Source organism: Pseudorca crassidens, assembly GCF_039906515.1.
Source record: "Pseudorca crassidens isolate mPseCra1 chromosome 1 unlocalized genomic scaffold, mPseCra1.hap1 SUPER_1_unloc_10, whole genome shotgun sequence".
NCBI lineage: Eukaryota > Metazoa > Chordata > Mammalia > Artiodactyla > Delphinidae > Pseudorca > Pseudorca crassidens.
This window is the reverse complement of record NW_027135938.1, coordinates 342,853-366,283: the sequence shown is the minus strand read 5'-3', so window position 1 is coordinate 366,283 and position 23,431 is coordinate 342,853. Positions and strand designations below refer to the sequence as shown.

The following is a 23,431-nucleotide window of genomic DNA, read 5'->3' as shown; positions in this document are numbered from 1 at the left end:
AGGTGTCTGGACGGGCAAATTTAACTCTCATTTCCCACCAGGAAGAGGAATTAACCAAAGGCTCAGCGTGCCATGCCGGAAGCACACTAGTGTCTGAAGCAATGGTGCGGTGTTGCGGCCAGCTCACAAGAAAGCGAGTTGAAGAAAGGAGCTCAGGGGCACTGTAATTCACAAATCTGCAGAGTTATAAATGACAGCTATCGTCCAAAAATATATTGAAGTAAGGCTGCCAAGAGGACTTGAACGCGGGGCAGAATTGCAGGAAATCGATTTCAGGAGGTAGACTGGAATTGCATGTAAAGCATAGGAAAATAGGCAGAACGTCCACAATGAGGCACTTGGCCAAAAAGTGCGTATGCGTTTTTTCCTGAATATATTCAGGAAAAAACGCATACGCACTTTTTGGCCAACCAAGCAAGCTTGCAAAGGAAATCTGCACTACAAAGAAGTCTCACTGCCCCCCAGTCAAAAGGGACATCTGAAAAAAGTGTAAAATGCAGAAAGGCAGGACAGGCCATGGAGAACTGGGAGCCTTGTTATGCTGATGGGCGGGATGTAAATTGTCAACAGCCACTCTGGAGAAGTGTATGGTGTTTCCTGAAACATCTAAAAAACAAAGCAACAGAGCCTAGGGCACTTCCACTTATGGTCCTATAGCTTAGGGAAATTAAAATCAAAAAGACACAGCCACCCCAAAGTTTGGGACAGCTCTGTTTACAAGAACCTCGTTTACGGAACAAGTTCAATAAAACAGAAAGCGAAAAATGGATAAAGAAGTTGTGGTACTTACGTACAATGCAATATCACTCAGCCATGAAATCTATATCATCAGGCCCATAGCTGCATAAGGAGTGGATTCAGGTACGATGATTCTAAGTGAAATAAGTCACACAGAAAAAGAAACATCATAAGATATCACTACTACACGGAATGTAAACTTGGCTACACAGGAACTGAATTACAAAACAGAACAGGGTCTCAAATGTAGAAAACCAACTTATGCTTGCTTAAGGGGAAAGGTGAGTTGGGGTGCTGCATAAAACCAGAGATTGAAATTAGCACAAATACCGTTCCATAAGCCAAATATGTAATAGACAAGAGCTACTCCTTGCTAAACCAAGTGGACTCAACACCCCATATTAAACGCCTAAGAATATACCTGCCTAGTAAGAATCTTAAAACCTATGGATTTCTATGTCTCCGAAAGAGAATCAAGCGTGTGTACAGTGGCATAAACGCAGCAGTGATAGGATTGGTGAGGTTCGGTGAACAAATGCAGACCCTTTGAAGTCATATTGCATGGTACCCATTCCATGGGTCTCAACTCTCCAGGTTTAAGGGATTCTTCCTTCAGCTAAAACATGCATGTGGAACCCAGAGTATGATCCACCGTGTGATCGGGAAACGTGTTCAAATGTGTCAGTTTTCGTCCCCTGGTACTCGGGTGCAACATTCCAGACGCTTTACTAACACTCTCCCCACTTGGAGAGTCAGTGCCTTTAACCTCCTGTTTGGCCCAGTTTGCAATTTCTGTGGAAAATGAACAGGAATAGGGAGAACCAATGAGAGACTAGCTGGAGGTGTCTGTACAGGCAAATTTAACTCTCATTTCCCACCAGGAAGAGGAATTAACCAAAGGCTCAGTGTGCCATGCCGGAACCACCCTAGGGCCTAAAGTAATCCTGCGGTGTTGCGGCCAGCTCACAAGAAAGCGAGTTGAAGAAAGGATCTCAGGGGCACTGTAATTCACAAACCTGCAGAGTTGTAAATGACAGCTATCGTACAAAAACATATTGAAGTACGGCTGCCAAGAGGACTTGAAAGCGGGGCAGAATTGCAGGAATCCGATTTCAGGAGGTAGACTGGAATTGCATGTAAAGCATAGGAAAAGAGGCAGAACGTCCACAATGATGCACTTGGCCAAAAAGGGCGTATGCGTTTTTTCCTGAATATATTCAGGAAAAAACGCATACGCCCTTTTTGGCCAACCAAGTAAGCTTGCAAAGGAAATCTGCACTACAATGAAGTCTCACTGCCCCCCGGTCAAAAGGGCCATCTTAAAAAAGTGTAAAATCCAGAAAGGCAGGACAGGCCATGGAGAACTGGGAGCCTTGTTATGCTGATGGGCGGGATGTAAATTGCCAACAGCCACTCTGGAGAAGTGTATGGTGTTTCCTGAAACATCTAAAAAACAAAGCAACAGAGCCTAGGGCGCTTCCACTTATGGTCCTATAGCTTAGGGAAATTAAAATCAAAAAGACACAGCCACCCCAAAGTTTGGGACGGCTCTGTTTACAAGAACCTCGTTTACAGTACAAGTTCAATATCACAGAAAGCGAAAAATGGATAAAGAAGTTGTTGTACTTACATACAAAGCAATATCACTCAGCAATGAAATCTATGCCATCAGGCCCATAGCAGCATAATGAGTGGATTCAGGTACAATGATTCTAAGTGAAATAAGTCACACAGAAAAAGAAACATCATAAGATATCACTACTACACGGAATGTAAACTTGGCTACACTGGAACTGAATTACAAAACAGAACAGGGTCTCAAATGTAGAAAACCAACTTATGCTTGCTTAAGGGGAAAGGTGAGTTGGGGTGCTGCATAAAACCAGAGATTGAAATTAGCACAGATACCGTTCCATAAGCCAAATATGTAATAGACAAGAGCTACTCCTTGCTCAACGAAGTGGACTCTACACCCCATATTAAACGCCTAAGAATATACCTGACTAGTAAGAATCTTAAAACCTATGGATTTCTATGTCTCCGAAAGTGAATCAAGCGTGTGTACAGCGGCATAAACGCCACAGTGATAGGATTGGTGTGGTTCGGTGAACAAATGCAGACCCTTTGAAGTCATATTGCATGGTACCCATTCCATGGGTCTCAACTCTCCAGGTTTAAGGGATTCTTCCTTCAGCTAAAACATGCATGTGGAACCCAAAGTATAATCCACCGTGTGATCGGGAAACGTGTTCAAATGTGTCTCAGTTTACGTCCCCTTGTACTCGGGTGCAACATTCCAGACGCTTTACTAACACTCTCCCCACTTGGAGAGTCAGTGCCTTTAACCTCCTGTTTGGCCCAGTTTGCAATTTCTGCGGAACATGAACAGGAATAGGGAGAACCAATGAGAGACTAGCTGGAGGTGTCTGGACGGGCAAATTTAACTCTCATTTCCCACCAGGAAGAGGAATTAACCAAAGGCTCAGCGTGCCATGCCAGAACCACACTAGGGCCTGAAGAAATGCTTCGGTGTTGCGGCCAGCTCACAAGAAAGCGAGTTGAAGAAAGGAGCTCAGGGGCACTGTAATTCACAAACCTGCGGAGTTATAAATGACAGCTATCATCCAAAAATATATTGAAGTAACGTTGCCAAGACGATTTGAAAGTGGGGCAGAATTGTAGGAAACTGATTTCAGGAGGTAGACTGGTATTGCATGTAAAGCATAGGAAAAGAGGCAGAAGGTCCACAATGATGCACTTGGCCAAAAAGGGCGTATGCGTTTTTTCCTGAATATATTGAGGAAAAAACGCATACGCCCTTTTTGGCCAACCAAGCAAGCTTGCAAAGGAAATCTGCACTACAATGAAGTCTCACTGCCCCCCGGTCAAAAGGGCCATCTGAAAAATGTGTAAAATCCAGAAAGGCAGGACAGGCCATGGAGAACTGGGAGCCTTGTTATGCTGATGAGCGGGATGTAAATTGCCAACAGCCACTCTGGAGAAGTGTATGGTGTTTCCTGAAACATCTAAAAAACAAAGCAACAGAGCCTAGGGCAATTCCACTTATGGTCCTATAGCTTAGGGAAATTAAAATCAAAAAGACACAGCCACCCCAAAGTTTGGGACAGCTCTGTTTACAAGAACCTCGTTTACGGTACAAGTTCAATATCACAGAAAGCGAAAAATGGATAAAGAAGTTGTGGTACTTACATACAATGCAATATCACTCAGCAATGAAATCTATGCCATCAGGCCCATAGCAGCATAATGAGTGGATTCAGGTATGATGATTCTAAGTGAAATAAGTCACACAGAAAAAGAAACATCATAAGATATCACTACTACACGGAATGTAAACTTGGCTACACAGGAACTGAATTACAAAACAGAACAGGGTCTCAAATGTAGAAAACCATCTTATGCTTGCTTAAGGGGAAAGGTGAGTTGGGGTGCTGCATAAAACCAGAGATTGAAATTAGCACAGACCATTCCATAAGCCAAATATGTAATAGACAAGAGCTACTCCTTGCTCAACAAAGTGGACTCTACACCCCATATTAAACGCCTAAGAATATACCTGACAAGTAAGAATCTTAAAAGCTATGGATTTATATGTCTCCGAAAGAGAATCAAGCGTGTGTACAGCGGCATAAACGCAGCAGTGATAGGATTGGTGAGGTTCGGTGAACAAATGCAGACCCTTTGAAGTCATATTCCATGGTAACCATTCCATGGGTCCCAACTCTCCAGGTTTAAGGGATTCTTCCTTCAGCTAATACATGCATGTGGAACCCAGAGTATGATCCACCGTGTGATCGGGAAACGTGTTCAAATGTGTCAGTTTTCGTCCCCTGGTACTCGGGTGCAACATTCTAGACGCTTTACTAACACTCTCTCCACTTGGGGAGTCAGTGCCTTTAACCTCCTGTTTGGCCCAGTTTGCAATTTCTGCGGAAAATGAACAGGAATAGGGAGAACCAATGAGAGACTAGCTGGAGGTGCCTGTACGGGCAAATTTAACTCTCATTTCCCACCAGGAAGAGGAATTAACCAAAGGCTCAGCGTGCCATGCCGGAACCACACTAGGGCCTGAAGCAATCCTGCGGTGTTGCGGCCAGCTCACAAGAAAGCGAGTTGAAGAAAGGAGCTCAGGGGCACTGTAATTCACAAATCTGCAGAGTTATAAATGACAATTATCGTCCAAAAATATATTGAAGTAAGGCTGCCAAGAGGACTTGAAAGCGGGGCAGAATTGCAGGAAACCGATTTCAGGAGGTAGACTGGAATTGCATGTAAAGCATAGGAAAAGAGGCAGAACGTCCACAATGATGCACTTGGCCAAAAAGAGCATATGCGTTTTTTCCTGAATATATTCAGGAAAAAACGCATACGCCCTTTTTGGCCAACCAAGCAAGCTTGCAAAGGAAATCTGCACTACAATGAAGTCTCACTGGCTCCCGGTCAAAAGGGCCATCTGAAAAATGTGTAAAATCCAGAAAGGCAGGACAGGCCATGGAGGAACTGGGAGCCTTGTTATGCTGATGGGCGGGATGTAAATTGCCAACAGCCACTCTGGAGAAGTGTATGGTGTTTCCTGAAACATCTAAAAAACAAAGCAACAGAGCCTAGGGCACTTCCACTTATGGTCCTATAGCTTAGGGAAATTAAAATCAAAAAGACACAGCCACCCCAAAGTTTGGGACGGCTCTGTTTACAAGAACCTCGTTTACGGTACAAGTTCAATATCACAGAAAGCGAAAAATGGATAAAGAAGTTGTGGTACTTACATACAATGCAATATCACTCAGCAATGAAATCTATGTCATCAGGCCCATAGCAGCATAATGAGTGGATTCAGGTATGATGATTTTAAGTGAAATAAGTCACACAGAAAAAGAAACATCATAAGATATCACTACTACATGGAATGTAAACTTGGCTACACGGGAACTGAATTACAAAACAGAACAGGGTCTCAAATGTAGAAAACCAACTTACGCTTGCTTAAGGGGAATGGTGAGTTGGGGTGCTGCATAAAACCAGAGATTGAAATTAGCACAGATACCGTTCCATAAGCCAAATATGTAATAGACAAGAGCTACTCCTTGCTCAACGAAGTGGACTCTACACCCCATATTAAACGCCTAAAAATATACCTGACTAGTAAGAATCTTAAAACCTATGGATTTATATGTCTCCGAAAGAGAATCAAGCGTGTGTACAGCGGCATAAACGCAGCAGTTATAGGATTGGTGAGGTTCGGTGAACAAATGCAGACACTTTGAAGTCATATTGCATGGTACCCATTCCATGGGTCTCAACTCTCCAGGTTTAAGGGATTCTTCCTTCAGCTAAAACATGCATGTGGAACCCAGAGTATGATCCACCATGTGATGGGGAAACGTTTTCAAATGTGTCTCAGTTTTCGTCCCCTGGTACTTGGGTGCAACATTCCAGACGCTTTACTAACACTCTCCCCACTTGGAGAGTCAGTGCCTTTAACCTCCTGTTTGGCCCAGTTTGCAATTTCTGCGGAAAATGAACAGGAATAGGGAGAACCAATGAGAGACTAGCTGGAGGTGTCTGGACGGGCAAATTTAACTCTCATTTCCCACCAGGAAGAGGAATTAACCAAAGGCTCAGCGTGCCATGCCGGAACCACACTAGGGCCTGAAGCAATGCTGCGGTGTTGCGTCCAGTTCACAAGAAAGCGAGTTGAAGAAAGGAGCTCAGGGGCACTGTAATTCACAAACCTGCAGAGTTATAAATGACAGCTATCATCCAAAAATATATTGAAGTAAGGCTGCCAAGAGGACTTGAAAGCGGGGCAGAATTGCAGGAAACCGATTTCAGGAGGTAGACTGGAATTGCATGTAAAGCATAGGAAAAGAGGCAGAACGTCCACAATGATGCACTTGGCCAAAAAGGGCGTATGTGTTTTCTCCTGAATATATTCAGGAAAAAACGCATACGCCCTTTTTGGCCAACCAAGCAAGCTTGCAAAGGAAATCTGCACTACAATGAAGTCTCACTGCCCCCTGGTCAAAAGGGCCATCTGAAAAAAGTATAAAATCCAGAAAGGCAAGACAGGCCATGGAGAACTGGGAGCGTTGTCATGCTGATGGGCGGGATGTAATTTGCCAACAGCCACTCTGGAGAAGTGTATGGTGTTTCCTGAAACATCTAAAAAACAAAGCAACAGAGCCTAGGGCACTTCCACTTATGGTCCTATAGCTTAGGGAAATTAAAATCAAAAAGACACAGCCACCCCAAAGTTTGAGACAGCTCTGTTTACAAGAACCTCGTTTACGGTACAAGTTCAATATCACAGAAAGCGAAAAATGGATAAAGAAGTTGTGGTACTTACGTACAATGCAATATCACTCAGCAATGAAGTCTATGTCATCAGGCCCATAGCAGCATAATGAGTGGATTCAGGTACGATGATTCTAAGTGAAATAAGTCACAGAGAAAAAGAAACATCATAAGTTATCACTACTACACGGAATGAAATCTTGGCTACCCAGGAACTGAATTACAAAACAGAATAGGGTCTCAAATGTAGAAAACCAACTTATGCTTGCTTAAGAGGAAAGGTGAGTTGGGGTGCTGCATAAAACCAGAGATTGAAATTAGCACAGATACCGTTCCATAAGCCAAATATGTAATAGACAAGAGCTACTCCTTGCTCAAAGAAGTGGACTCTACACCCCATATTAAACGCCTAAGAATATAGCTGACTAGAAAGTATCTCAAAACCTATGGATTTATATGTCTCCGAAAGAGAATCAAGCGTGTGTATAGCGGCATAAACGTAGCAGTGATAGGATTGGTGAGGTTCGGTGAGCAAATGCAGACCCTTTGAAGTCATATTGCATGGTACTAATTCCATGGGTCTCAACTCTCCAGGTTTAAGGGATTCTTCCTTCAGCTAATACATGCATGTGGAACCCAGAGTATGATCCACCGTGTGATCGGGAAACGTGTTCAAATGTGTCAGTTTTCGTCCCCTGGTACTCGGGTGCAACATTCTAGACGCTTTACTAACACTCTCCCCACTTGGGGAGTCAGTGCCTTTAACCTCCTGTTTGGCCCAGTTTGCAATTGCTGCGGAAAATGAACAGGAATAGGGAGAACCAATGAGAGACTAGCTGGAGGTGCCTGTACGGGCAAATTTAACTCTCATTTCCCACCAGGAAGAGGAATTAACCAAAGGCTCAGCGTGCCATGTCGGAACCACACTAGGGCCTGAAGCAATCCTGCGGTGTTGCGGCCAGCTCACAAGAAAGCCAGTTGAAGAAAGGAGCTCAGGGGCACTGTAATTCACAAACCTTCAGAGTTATAAATGACAATTATCGTCCAAAAATATATTGAAGTAAGGCTGCCAAGAGGACTTGAAAGCGGGGCAGAATTGCAGGAAACCGATTTCAGGAGGTAGACTGGAATTGCATGTAAAGCATAGGAAAAGAGGCAGAACGTCCACAATGATGCACTTGGCCAAAAAGGGCGTATGCGTTTTTTCCTGAATATATTCAGGAAAAAACGCATACGCACTTTTTGGCCAACCAAGCAAGCTTGCAAAGGAAATCTGCACTACAATGAAGTCTCACTGGCCCCCGGTCAAAAGGGCCATCTGAAAAATGTGTAAAATCCAGAAAGGCAGGACAGGCCATGGAGGAACTGGGAGCCTTGTTATGCTGATGGGCGGGATGTAAATTGCCAACAGCCACTCTGGAGAAGTGTATGGTGTTTCCTGAAACATCTAAAAAACAAAGCAACAGAGCCTAGGGCACTTCCACTTATGGTCCTATAGCTTAGGGAAATTAAAATCAAAAAGACACAGCCACCCCAAAGTTTGGGACGGCTCTGTTTACAAGAACCTCGTTTACGGTACAAGTTCAATATCACAGAAAGCGAAAAATGGATAAAGAAGTTGTGGTACTTACATACAATGCAATATCACTCAGCAATGAAATCTATGTCATCAGGCCCATAGCAGCATAATGAGTGGATTCAGGTATGATGATTTTAAGTGAAATAAGTCACACAGAAAAAGAAACATCATAAGATATCACTACTACATGGAATGTAAACTTGGCTACACAGGAACTGAATTACAAAACAGAACAGGGTCTCAAATGTAGAAAACCAACTTACGCTTGCTTAAGGGGAATGGTGAGGTGGGGTGCTGCATAAAACCAGAGATTGAAATTAGCACAGATACCGTTCCATAAGCCAAATATGTAATAGACAAGAGCTACTCCTTGCTAAATGAAGAGGACAGAGCACCCAATATTAAATGTCTAAGAATATACCTGACTAGTAAGAATCTTAAAACCTATGGATTTATATGTCTCCAAAAGAGAATCAAGCGTGTGTACAGTGGCATAAGCGCAGCAGTGATAGGATTGGTGAGGTTCGGTGAGCAAATGCAGAACCTTTGTAGTCATATTGCATGGTACACATTCCATGGTTCTCAACTATCCAGGTTTAAGGGATTCTTCCTTCAGCTAAAACATGCATGTGGAACCCAGAATATGATCCACCGTGTGATCGGGAAACGTGTTCAAATGTGTCAGTTTTCGTCCCCTGGTACTCGGGTGCAACATTCCAGACGCTTTACTAACACTCTCCCCACTTGGAGAGTCAGTGCCTTTAACCTCCTGTTTGGGCCAGTTTGCAATTTCTGCGGAAGATGAACAGGAATAGGGAGAACCAATGAGAGACTAGCTGGAGGTGTCTGGACGGGCAAATTTAACTCTCATTTCCCACCAGGAAGAGGAATTACCCAAAGTCTCAGCGTGCCATGCCGGAACCACACTAGGGCCTGAAGCAATCCTGCGGTGTTGCGGCCAGCTCATAAGAAAGCGAGTTGAAGAAAGAAGCTCAGGGTCACTGTAATTCACAAACCTGCAGAGTTATAAATGACAGCTATCGTCCAGAAATATATTGAAGTAAGGCTGCCAAGAAGACTTGAACGGGGGGCAGAATTGCAGGAAACCGATTTCAGGAGGTAGACTGGAATTGCATGTAAAGCATAGGAAAAGAGGCAGAACGTCCACAATGATGCACTTGGCCAAAAAGGGCGTATGCGTTTTTTCCTGAATATATTCAGGAGAAAACGCATACGCCCTTTCTGGCCAACCAAGCAAGCTTGCAAAGGAAATCTGCACTACAATGAAGTTTCACTGCCCCCCCGGTCAAAAGGGCCATCTGAAAAAAGTGTAAAATCCAGAAAGGCACGACAGGCCATGGAGAACTGGAAGCCTTGTTATGCTGATGGACGGGATGTAAATTGCCAACAGCCACTCTGGAGAAGTGTATGGTGTTTCCTGAAACATCTAAAAAACAAAGCAACAGAGCCTAGGGCACTTCCACTTATGGTCCTATAGCACAGGGAAATTAAAATCAAAAAGACACAGCCACCCCAAAGTTTGGGACGGCTCTGTTTACAAGAACCTCGTTTACGGTACAAGTTCAATATCACAGAAAGTGAAAAATGGATAAAGAAGTTGTGGTACTTACGTACAATGGAATATCACTCAGCAATGAAATCTATGTCATCAGGCCCATAGCAGCATAATGAGTGGATTCAGGTACGATGATTCTAAGTGAAATAAGTCACACAGAAAAAGAAACATCATAAGTTATCACTACTACACGGAATGTAATCTTGGCTACCCAGGAACTGAATTACAAAACAGAACAGGGTCTCAAATGTAGAAAACCAACTTATGCTTGCTTAAGGGGAAAGGTGAGTTGGGGTGCTGCATAAAACCAGGGATTGAAATTAGTACAGATACCGTTCCATAAGCCAAATATGTAATAGACAAGAGCTACTCCTTGCTCAACCAAGTGGAATCAACACCCCATATTAAACGTCTAAGAATATACCTGCCTAGTAAAAATCTTAAAACCTATGGATTTCTATGTCTCCGAAAGTGAAAGAAGCGTGTGTACAGTGGCATAAACGCAGCAGTGATAGGATTGGTGAGGTTCGGTGAGCAAATGCAGACCCTTTGAAGTCATATTGCATGGTACCCATTCCATGGGTCTCAACTCTCCAGGTTTAAGGGATTCTTCCTTCAGCTAAAACATGCATGTGGAACCCAGAGTATGATCCACCGTGTGATCGGGAAACGTGTTCAAATGTGTCTCAGGTTTCGTCCCCTGGTACTCGGGTGCAACATTCCAAACGCTTTACTAACACTCTCCCCACTTGGAGAGTCAGTGCCTTTAACCTCCTGTTTGGGCCAGTTTGCAATTTCTGTGGAAGATGAACAGGAATAGGGAGAACCAATGACAGACTAGCTGGAGGTGTCTGGACGGGCAAATTTAACTCTCATTTCCCACCAGGAAGAGGAATTAACCAAAGGCTCAGCGTGCCATGCCGGAACCACACTAGGGCCTGAAGCAATGCTGCGGTGTTGCGGCCAGCTCACAAGAAAGCGAGTTGAAGAAAGGAGCTCAGGGGCACTGTAATTCACAAACCTGCAGAGTTATAAATGACAGCTATCGTACAAAAATATATTGAAGTAACGCTGCCAAGAGGACTTGAAAGCGGGGCAGAATTGCAGGCAACCGATTTCAGGAGGTAGACTGGAATTGCATGTAAAGCATAGGAAAAGAGGCAGAACGTCCACAATGATGCACTTGGCCAAAAAGGGCGTATGCGTTTTTTCCTGAATATATTCAGGAGAAAACGCATACGCCCTTTCTGGCCAACCAAGCAAGCTTGCAAAGGATATCTGCACTACAATGAAGTTTCACTGCCCCCCCGGTCAAAAGGGCCATCTGAAAAAAGTGTAAAATCCAGAAAGGCACGACAGGCCATGGAGAACTGGAAGCCTTGTTATGCTGATGGACGGGATGTAAATTGCCAACAGCCACTCTGGAGAAGTGTATGGTGTTTCCTGAAACATCTAAAAAACAAAGCAACAGAGCCTAGGGCACTTCCACTTATGGTCCTATAGCACAGGGAAATTAAAATCAAAAAGACACAGCCACCCCAAAGTTTGGGACGGCTCTCTTTACAAGAACCTCGTTTACGGTACAAGTTCAATATCACAGAAAGTGAAAAATGGATAAAGAAGTTGTGGTACTTACGTACAATGCAATATCACTCAGCAATGAAATCTATGTCATCAGGCCCATAGCAGCATAATGAGTGGATTCAGGTACGATGATTCTAAGTGAAATAAGTCACACAGAAAAAGAAACATCATAAGTTATCACTACTACACGGAATGTAATCTTGGCTACCCAGGAACTGAATTACAAAACAGAACAGGGTCTCAAATGTAGAAAACCAACTTATGCTTGCTTAAGGGGAAAGGTGAGTTGGGGTGCTGCATAAAACCAGCGATTGAAATTAGTACAGATACCATTCCATAAGCCAAATATGTAATAGACAAGAGCTACTCCTTGCTCAACCAAGTGGAATCAACACCCCATATTAAACGTCTAAGAATATACCTGCCTAGTAAAAATCTTAAAACCTATGGATTTCTATGCCTCCGAAAGTGAATGAAGCGTGTGCACAGTGGCATAAACGCAGCAGTGATAGGATTAGTGAGGTTCGGTGAGCAAATGCAGACCCTTTGAAGTCATATTGCATGGTACCCATTCCATGGGTCTCAACTCTCCAGGTTTAAGGGATTCTTCCTTCAGCTAAAACATGCATGTGGAACCCAGAGTATGATCCACCGTGTGATCGGGAAACGTGTTCAAATGTGTCTCAGGTTTCGTCCCCTGGTACTCGGGTGCAACATTCCAAACGCTTTACTAACACTCTCCCCACTTGGAGAGTCAGTGCCTTTAACCTCCTGTTTGGGCCAGTTTGCAATTTCTGTGGAAGATGAACAGGAATAGGGAGAACCAATGACAGACTAGCTGGAGGTGTCTGGACGGGCAAATTTAACTCTCATTTCCCACCAGGAAGAGGAATTAACCAAAGGCTCAGCGTGCCATGCCGGAACCACACTAGGGCCTGAAGCAATGCTGCGGTGTTGCGGCCAGCTCACAAGAAAGCGAGTTGAAGAAAGGAGCTCAGGGGCACTGTAATTCACAAACCTGCAGAGTTGTAAATGACAGCTATCGTACAAAAATATATTGAAGTAACGCTGCCAAGAGGACTTGAAAGCGGGGCAGAATTGCAGGCAACCGATTTCAGGAGGTAGACTGGAATTGCATGTAAAGCATAGGAAAAGAGACAGAACGTCCACAATGATGCACTTGGCCAAAAAGGGCGTATGCGTTTTTTCCTGAATATATTCAGGAAAAAACGCATACGCCCTTTTTGGCCAACCAGGCAAGCTTGCAAAGGAAATCTGCACTACAATGAAGTTTCACTGCCCCCCCCCGGTCAAAAGGGCCATCTGAAAAAAGTGTAAAATCCAGAAAGGCAGGCCAGGCCATGGAGAACTGGGAGCCTTGTTATGCTGATGGGCAGGATGTAAATTGCCCACAGCCACTCTGGAGAAGTGTATGGTGTTTCCTGAAACATCTAAAAAACAAAGCAACAGAGCCTAGGGCACTTCCACTTATGGTCCTATAGCTTAGGGAAATTAAAATCAAAAAGACACAGCCACCCCAAAGTTTGGGACGGCTCTGTTTACAAGAACCTCGTTTACGGTACAAGTTCAATATCACAGAAAGTGAAAAATGGATAAAGAAGTTGTGGTACTTACGTACAATGCAATATCACTCAGCAATGAAATCTATGTCATCAGGCCCATAGCAGCATAATGAGTGGATTCAGGTACGATGATTCTAAGTGAAATAAGTCACACAGAAAAAGAAACATCATAAGATATCACTACTACACGGAATGGAAACTTGGCTACACAGGAACTGAATTACAAAACAGAACAGGGTCTCAAATGTAGAAATCCAACTTATGCTTGCTTAAGGGGAAAGGTGAGTTGGGGTGCTGCATAAAACCAGAGATTGAAATTAGCACAGATAACGTTCCATAAGCCAAATATGTAATAGACAAGAGCTACTCCTTGCTCAACGAAGTGGACTCTACACCCCGTATTAAACGCCTAAGAATACACCTGACTAGTAAAAATCTTAAAACCTATGGATTTCTATGTCTCCGAAAGTGAATGAAGCGTGTGTACAGTGGCATAAACGCAGCAGTGATAGGATTGGTGAGGTTCGGTGAGCAAATGCAGACCCTTTGAAGTCATATTGCATGGTACCCATTCCATGGGTCTCAACTCTCCAGGTTTAAGGGATTCTTCCTTCAGCTAAAACATGCATGTGGAACCCAGAGTATGATCCACCGTGTGATCGGGAAACGTGTTCAAATGTGTCTCAGGTTTCGTCCCCTGGTACTCGGGTGCAACATTCCAAACGCTTTACTAACACTCTCCCCACTTGGAGAGTCAGTGCCTTTAACCTCCTGTTTGGGCCAGTTTGCAATTTCTGTGGAAGATGAACAGGAATAGGGAGAACCAATGAGAGACTAGCTGGAGGTGTCTGGACGGGCAAATTTAACTCTCATTTCCCACCAGGAAGAGGAATTAACCAAAGGCTCAGCGTACCATGCCAGAACCACACTAGGGCCTGAAGCAATGCTGCGGTGTTGCGGACAGCTCACAAGAAAGCAAGTTGAAGAAAGGAGCTCAGGGGCACTGTAATTCACAAACCTGCAGGGTTATAAATGACAGTTATCGTCCAAAAATTTATTGAAGTAAGGCTGCCAAGAGGACTTGAAAGCGGGGCAGAATTGCAGGAAACCGATTTCAGGAGGTAGACTGGAATTGCATGTAAAGCATAGGAAAAGAGGCAGAACGTCCACAATGATGCACTTGGCCAAAAATGGCGTATTCGTTTTTTCCTGAATATATTCAGGAAAAAACGCATACGCCCTCTTTGGCCAACCAAGCAAGCTTGCAAAGGAAATCTGCACTACAATGAAGTCTCACTGCCCCTCGGTCAAAAGGGACATCTGAAAAAAGTGTAAAATCCAGAAAGGCAGGACAGGCCATGGAGAACTGGGAGCCTTGTTATGCTGATTGGCGGGATGTAAATTGCCAACAGCCACTCTGGAGAAGTGTATGGTGTTTCCTGAAATATCTAAAAAACAAAGCAACAGAGCCTAGGGCACTTCCACTTATGGTCCTATAGCTTAGGGAAATTAAAATCAAAAAGACACAGCCACCCCAAAGTTTGGGACGGCTCTGTTTACAAGAACCTCGTTTACGGTACAAGTTCAATATCACAGAAAGCGAAAAATGGATAAAGAAATTGTGGTACTTACGTACAATGCAATATCACTCAGCAATGAAATCTATGTCATCAGGCCCGTAGCAGCATAATGAGTGGATTCAGGTACGATGATTCTAAGTGAAATAAGTCACACAGAAAAAGAAACATCATAAGATATCACTACTACACGGAATGTAATCTTGGCTACACAGGAACTGAATTACAAAACAGAACAGGGTCTCAAATGTAGAAAACCAACTTATGCTTGCTTAAGAGGAAAGGTGAGTTGGGGTGCTGCATAAAACCAAAGATTGAAATTAGCACAGATACCGTTCCATAAGCCAAATATGTAATAAACAGGAGCGACTCCTTGTTCAACGAAGTGGACTCAACACCCCGTATTAAACGCCTAAGAATATACCTGACTAGTAAGCATCTTAAATCCTATGGATTTATATGTCTCCGAAAGAGAATCAAGCCTGTGTACAGCGGCATAAATGCAGCAGTGATAGGATTGGTGAGATTCGGTGAGCAAATGCAGACCCTTTGAAGTCATATTTCATGGTACCCATTCCATGGGTCTCAACTCTCCAGGTTTAAGGGATTCTTCCTTCAGCTAAAACATGCATGTGGAACCCAGAGTATGATCCACCGTGTGATCGGGAAATGTGTTCAAATGTGTCAGTTTTCGTGCTCTGGTACTCGGGTGCAACATTCCAGTCGCTTTACTAACACTCCCCCACTTCGAGAGTCAGTGCCTTTAACCTCCTGTTTGGCCCAGTTTGCAATTTCTGTGGAAAATGAACAGGAATAGGGAGAACCAATGAGAGACTAGCTGGAGGTGTCTGGACGGGCAAATTTAACTCTCATTTCCCACCAGGAAGAGTTATTAACCAAAGGCTCAGCGTGCCATGCCGGAACCACACTAGGGCCTGAAGCAATGCTGCGGTGTTGCGGCCAGCTCAGAAGAAAGCGAGTTGAAGAAAGGAGCTCAGGGGCACTGTAATTCACAAACCTGCAGAGTTATAAATGACAGCTATCGTCCAAAAATATATTGAAGTAAGGCTGCCAAGAGGACTTGAAAGCGGGGCAGAATTGCAGGAAACCGATTTCAGGAGGTAGACTGGAATTGCATGTAAAGCATAGGAAAAGAGGCAGAACGTCCACAATGATGCACTTGGCCAAAAAGGGCGTATGCGTTTTTTCCTGAATATATTCAGGAAAAAACGCATACGCCCTTTTTGGCCAACCAAGCAAGCTTGCAAAGGAAATCTGCACTACAATGAAGTCTCACTGTCCCCCGGTCAAAGGGCCATCTGAAAAAAGTGTAAAATCCAGAAAGGCAGGACAGGCCATGGAGAACTGGGAGCCTTGTTATGCTGATGGGCGGGATGTAAATTGCCAACAGCTACTCTGGAGAAGTGTATGGTGTTTCCTGAAACATCTAAAAAACAAAGCAACAGAGCCTAGGGCACTTCCACTTATGGTCCTATAGCTTAGGGAAATTAAAATCAAAAAGACACAACCACCCCAAAGTTTGGGACGGATCTGTTTACAAGAACCTCGTTTACGGTACAAGTTCAATATCACAGAAAGCGAAAAATGGATAAAGATGTAGTGGTACTTACGTACAATGCAATATCACTCAGCAATGAAATCTATGTCATCAGGCCCGTAGCAGCATAATGAGTGGATTCAGGTACGATGATTCTAAGTGAAATAAGTCACACAGAAAAAGAAACATCATAAGATATCACTACTACACGGAATGTAAACTTGGCTACACATGAACTGAATTACAAAACAGAACAGGGTCTCAAATGTAGAAAACCAACTTATGCTTGCTTAAGAGGAAAGGTGAGTTGGGGTGCTGCATAAAACCAAAGATTGAAATTAGCACAGATACCGTTCCATAAGCCAAATATGTAATAAACAGGAGCGACTCCTTGTTCAACGAAGTGGACTCAACACCCCATATTAAACGCCTAAGAATATACCTGACTAGTAAGAATCTTAAATCCTATGGATTTATATGTCTCTGAAAGAGAATCAAGCGTGTGTACAGCGGCATAAATGCAGCAGTGATAGGATTGGTGAGGTTCGGTGAGCAAATGCAGGCCCTTTGAAGTCATATTTCATGGTACCCATTCCATGGGTCTCAACTCTCCAGGTTTAAGGGATTCTTCCTTCAGCTAAAACATGCATGTGGAACCCAGAGTATGATCCACCGTGTGATCGGGAAATGTGTTCAAATGTGTCAGTTTTCATGCTCTGGTACTCGGGTGCAACATTCCAGACGCTTTACTAACACTCCCCCACTTCGAGAGTCAGTGCCTTTAACTTCCTGTTTGGCCCAGTTTGCAATTTCTGCGGAAAATGAACAGGAATAGGGAGAACCAATGAGAGACTAGCTGGAGGTGTCTGGACGGGCAAATTTAACTCTCATTTCCCACCAGGAAGAGGAATTAACCAAAGGCTCAGCGTGCCATGCCGGAACCACACTAGGGCCTGAAGCAATGCTGCGGTGTTGCGGCCAGCTCACAAGAAAGCGAGTTGAAGAAAGGAGCTCAGGGGCACTGTAATTCACAAACCTGCAGAGTTATAAATGACAGCTATCGTCCAAAAATATATTGAAGTAAGGCTGCCAAGAGGACTTGAAAGCGGGGCAGAATTGCAGGAAACCGATTTCAGGAGGTAGACTGGAATTGCATGTAAAGCATAGGAAAAGAGGCAGAACGTCCACAATGATGCACTTGGCCAAAAAGGGCGTATGCGTTTTTTCCTGAATATATTCAGGAAAAAACGCATACGCCCTTTTTGGCCAACCAAGCAAGCTTGCAAAGGAAATCTGCACTACAATGAAGTCTCACTGCCCCCCGGTCAAAGGGCCATCTGAAAAAAGTGTAAAATCCAGAAAGGCAGGACAGGCCATGGAGGAACTGGGAGCCTTGTTATGCTGATGGGCGGGATGTAAATTGCCAACGGCTACTCTGGAGAAGTGTATGGTGTTTCCTGAAACATCTAAAAAACAAAGCAACAGAGCCTAGGGCACTTCCACTTATGGTCCTATAGCTTAGGGAAATTAAAATCAAAAAGACACAGCCACCCCAAAGTTTGGGACGGCTCTGTTTACAAGAACCTCGTTTACGGTACAAGTTCAATATCACAGAAAGCGAAAAATGGATAAAGAAGTTGTGGTACTTACGTACAATGCAATATCACTCAGCAATGAAATCTATATCATCAGGCCCGTAGCAGCATAATGAGTGGATTCAGGTACGATGATTCTAAGTGAGATAAGTCACACAGAAAAAGAAACATCATAAGATATCACTACTACACGGAATGTAAACTTGGCTACACAGGAACTGAATTACAAAATAGAACAGGGTCTCAAATGTAGAAAACCAACTTATGCTTGCTTAAGAGGAAAGGTGAGTTGGGGTGCTGCATAAAACCAAAGATTGAAATTAGCACAGATACCTTTCCATAAGCCAAATATGTAATAGACAAGAGCTACTCCTTGCTCAATGAAGTGGACTCTACACCCCATATTAAACGCCTAAGAATATACCTGACTAGTAAGAATCTTAAAACCTATGGATTTATATGTCTCCGAAAGAGAATCAAGCATGTGTACAGCGGCATAAACGCAGCAGTGATAGGATTGGTGAGGTTTGGTGAGCAAATGCAGACCCTTTGAAGTCATATTGCATGGTACCCATTCCATGGGTCTCAACTCTCCAGGTTTAAGGGATTCTTCCTTCAGCTAAAACATGCATGTGGAACCCAGAGTATGATCCACCGTGTGATCGGGAAACATGTTCAAATGTGTCAGTTTTCGTCCCCTGGTACTCGGGTGCAACATTCCAGACGCTTTACTAACACTCTCCCCACTTGGAGAGTCAGGGCCTTTAACCTCCTGTTTGGCCCAGTTTGCAATTTCTGCGGAAAATGAACAGGAATAGGGAGAACCAATGAGAGACTAGCTGGAGGTGTCTGGACGGGCAAATTTAACTCTCATTTCCCACCAGGAAGAGGAATTAACCAAAGGCTCAGCGTGCCATGCCGGAACCACACTAGGGCCTGAAGCAATGTTGCGGTGTTGCGGCCAGCTCACAAGAAAGCGAGTTGAAGAAAGGAGCTCAGGGGCACTGTAATTCACAAACCTGCAGGGTTATAAATGATAGCTATCGTCCAAAAATTTATTGAAGTAAGGCTGCCAAGAGGACTTGAAAGCGGGGCAGAATTGCAGGAAACCGATTTCAGGAGGTAGACTGGAATTGCATGTAAAGCATAGGAAAAGAGGCAGAACGTCCACAATGATGCACTTGGCCAAAAAGGGCGTATGCGTTTTTTCCTGAATATATTCAGGAAAAAACGCATACGCCCTTTTTGGCCAACCAAGCAAGCTTGCAAAGAAATCTGCACTATAATGAAGTCTCACTGCCCCCCGGTCAAAAGGGCCATCTGAAAAAAGTGTAAAATCCAGAAAGGCAGGACAGGCCATGGAGAACTGGGAGCCTTGTTATGCTGATGGGTGGGATGTAAATTGCCAACAGCCACTCTGGAGAAGTGTATGGTGTTTCCTGAAACATCTAAAAAACAAAGCAACAGAGCCTAGGGCACTTCCACTTATGGTCCTATAGCTTAGGGAAATAAAAATCAAAAAGACACAGCCACCCCAAAGTTTGGGATGGCTCTGTTTACAAGAACCTCGTTTACGGTACAAGTTCAATATCACAGAAAGCAAAAAATGGATAAAGAAATTGTGGTACTTACGTACAATGCAATATCACTCAGCAATGAAATCTATGTCATCAGGCCCATAGCAGCATAATGAGTGGATTCAGGTACGATGATTCTAAGTGAGATAAGTCACACAGAAAAAGAAACATCATAAGATATCACTACTACACGGAATGTAAACTTGGCTACCCAGGAACTGAATTACAAAACAGAACAGGGTCTCAAATGTAGAAAACCAACTTATGGTTGCTTAAGGGGAAAGGTGAGTTGGGGTGCTGCATAAAACCAGAGATTGAAATTAGCACAGATACCGTTCCATAAGCCAAATATGTAATAGACAAGAGCTACTCCTTGCTCAACGAAGTGGACTCTACACCCCATACTAAACGCCTAAGAATATACCTGACTAGTAAGAATCTTAAAACCTATGGATTTATATGTCTCCAAAAGAGAAACAAGCGTGTGTACAGCGGCGTAAATGCAGCAGTGATAGGATTGGTGAGGTTCGGTGAGCAAATGCAGACCCTTTGAAGTCATATTGCATGGTACCCATTCCATGGGTCTCAACTCTCCAGGTTTAAGGGATTCTTCCTTCAGCTAAAACATGCATGTGGAACCCAGAGTATGATCCACCGTGTGATCGGGAAATGTGTTCAAATGTGTCAGTTTTCGTGCTCTGGTACTCGGGTGCAACATTCCAGACGCTTTACTAACACTCCCCCACTTGGAGAGTCAGTGCCTTTAACCTCCTGTTTGGCCCAGTTTGCAATTTCTGCGGAAAATGAACAGGAATAGGGAGAACCAATGAGAGACTAGCTGGAGGTGTCTGGACGGGCAAATTTAACTCTCATTTCCCACCAGGAAGAGGAATTAACCAAAGGCTCAGCGTGCCATGCCGGAACCACACTAGGGCCTGAAGCAATGCTGCGGTGTTGCGGCCAGCTCACAAGAAAGCGAGTTGAAGAAAGGAACTCAGGGGCACTTGAATTCACAAACCTGCAGGGTTATAAATGATAGCTATCGTCCAAAAATTTATTGAAGTAAGGCTGCCAAGAGGACTTGAAAGCGGGGCAGAATTGCAGGAAACCGATTTCAGGAGGTAGACTGGAATTGCATGTAAAGCATAGGAAAAGAGGCAGAACGTCCACAATGATGCACTTGGCCAAAAAGGGCGTATGCGTTTTTTCCTGAATATATTCAGGAAAAAACGCATACGCCCTTTTTGGCCAACCAAGCAAGCTTGCAAAGAAATCTGCACTACAATGAAGTCTCACTGCCCCCCGGTCAAAAGGGCCATCTGAAAAAAGTATAAAATCCAGAAAGGCAGGACAGGCCATGGAGAACTGGGAGCCTTGTTATGCTGATGGGTGGGATGTAAATTGCCAACAGCCACTCTGGAGAAGTGTATGGTGTTTCCTGAAACATCTAAAAAACAAAGCAACAGAGCCTAGGGCACTTCCACTTATGGTCCTATAGCTTAGGGAAATAAAAATCAAAAAGACACAGCCACCCGAAAGTTTGGGATGGCTCTGTTTACAAGAACCTCGTTTACGGTACAAGTTCAATATCACAGAAAGCAAAAAATGGATAAAGAAATTGTGGTACTTACGTACAATGCAATATCACTCAGCAATGAAATCTATATCATCAGGCCCATAGCAGCATAATGAGTGGATTCAGGTACGATGAATCTTAGTGAAATAAGTCACACAGAAAAGAAACATCATAAGATATCACTACTACACGGAATGTAAACTTGGCTACCCAGGAACTGAATTACCAAACAGAACAGGGTCTCAAATGTAGAAAACCAACTTATGCTTGCTTAAGGGGAAAGGTGAGTTGGGGTGCTGCATAAAATCAGAGATTGAAATTAGCACAGATACCGTTCCATAAGCCAAATATGTAATAGACAAGAGCTACTCCTTGCTCAATAAAGAGGACACAACACCCCATATTAAACGTCTAAGAATATACCTGACTAGTAAGAATCTTAAAACCTATGGATTTATATGTCTCCGAAAGAGAATCAAGCGTGTGTACAGCAGCATAAACGTTACAGTGATAGGATTGGTGAGGTTCGGTGAGCAAATACAGACCCTTTGAAATCATATTGCATGGTACCCATTCCATGGGTCTCAACTCTCCAGGTTTAAGGGATTCTTCCTTCAGCTAAAACATGCATGTGGAACCCAGAGTATGATACACCGTGTGATCGGGAAACGTGTTCAAATGTGTCTCAGTTTCGTCCCCTGGTAGTCGGGTGCAACATTCCAGACACTTTACTAAAACTCTCCCCACTTGGAGAGTCAGTGCCTTTAACCTCCTGTTTGGCCCAGTTTGCAATTTCTGCGGAAAATGAACAGGAATAGGGAGAACCAATGAGAGACTAGCTGGAGGTGTCTGGACGGGCAAATTTAACTCTCATTTCCCACCAGGAAGAGGAATTAACCAAAGGCTCAGCGTGCCATGCCGGAACCACACTACGGCCTGAAGCAATCCTGCGGTGTTGCGGCCAGCTCACAAGAAAGCGAGTTGAAGAAAGGAGCTCAGGGGCACTGTCATTCACAGACATGCAGAGTTATAAATGACAGCTATCGTCCAAAAATATATTGAAGTAAGGCTGCCAAGAGGACTTGAATGCGGGGCAGAATTGCAGGAAACCGATTTCAGGAGGAAGACTGGAATTGCATGTAAAGCATAGGGAAAGAGGCAGAACGTCCACAATGATGCACTTGGACAAAAAGGGCGTATGCGTTTTTTCCTGAATATATTCAGGAAAAAACGCATACGCCCTATTTGGCAAACCAAGCAAGCTTGCAATGGAAATCCGAACTACTATGAAGTGTCACTTCCCCCCGGTCTAAAGAGCCATCTGAAAAAAGTGTAAAATGCAGAAAGGCAAGACAGGCCATGGGGATAAAGGAGCCTTGTTATGCTGATGGGCGGGATGTAAATTGCCAACAGCCACTCTGGAGAAGTGTATGGTGTTTCCTGATACATCTGAAAAACAAAGCAACAGAGTCTAGGGCATTTCCACTTATGGTCCTATAGCTTAGGGAAATTAAAATCAAAAAGACACAGCCACCCCAAAATTTGGGACGGCTCTGTTTACAGGAACCTCTTCTATGGTACAAGTTAAGTATCCCAGAGAGCAAATAATTGATAAATAAGTTGCGGTACTTAACGTACAACAGAATACCACTCAGCAATGAAATCTGTGTCACCAGGCCTGAACCAGCATAATGAGTGGATTGAGGCACGATGATTCTAAGTGAAATATGTCACACAGAAAAAGAAACATCATAAGGTATCACTAATACATGAAATGTATACTTGGCTACACATGAACTGAATTACAAAACAGAACAGGGTCTCAAATGTAGAAAACCAACTTATGCTTGCTTAAGGGGAAAGGTGAGTTGGGGTTCTGCATAAAACCAGAGTTTGAAATTAGCACAGATACCGTTCCATAAGCCAAATATGTAATAGACAAGACCTACCCCTTGCTCAAGGAAATGGACTCAACAATGAGGTATCACCTCACACCTGTTAGAATGGGCATCATCTGAAAATCTACAAACAACAATTGCTGGAAAGGGTGTGGGGAAAGGAAGCCTCTTCCACTATTTTTGGGAATATAAATTGATACAGTCACTATGGAGAACAATATGGAGTCTTAAGAAACTAATAATAGAATTACCATATGATACAGCAATCCCAGTAC

The 23,431-nt window shown here is 43.7% G+C and overlaps 1 long non-coding RNA gene across 2 annotated transcripts in view; it reads right to left on the bottom strand.

The window, feature by feature from the left end:
- LOC137217931 (uncharacterized) overlaps positions 1–23,431 on the bottom strand; it is a 63,375-nt gene that overhangs the window by 5,515 nt on the left and 34,429 nt on the right. The gene's annotated exons all lie outside the window — the stretch shown is intronic.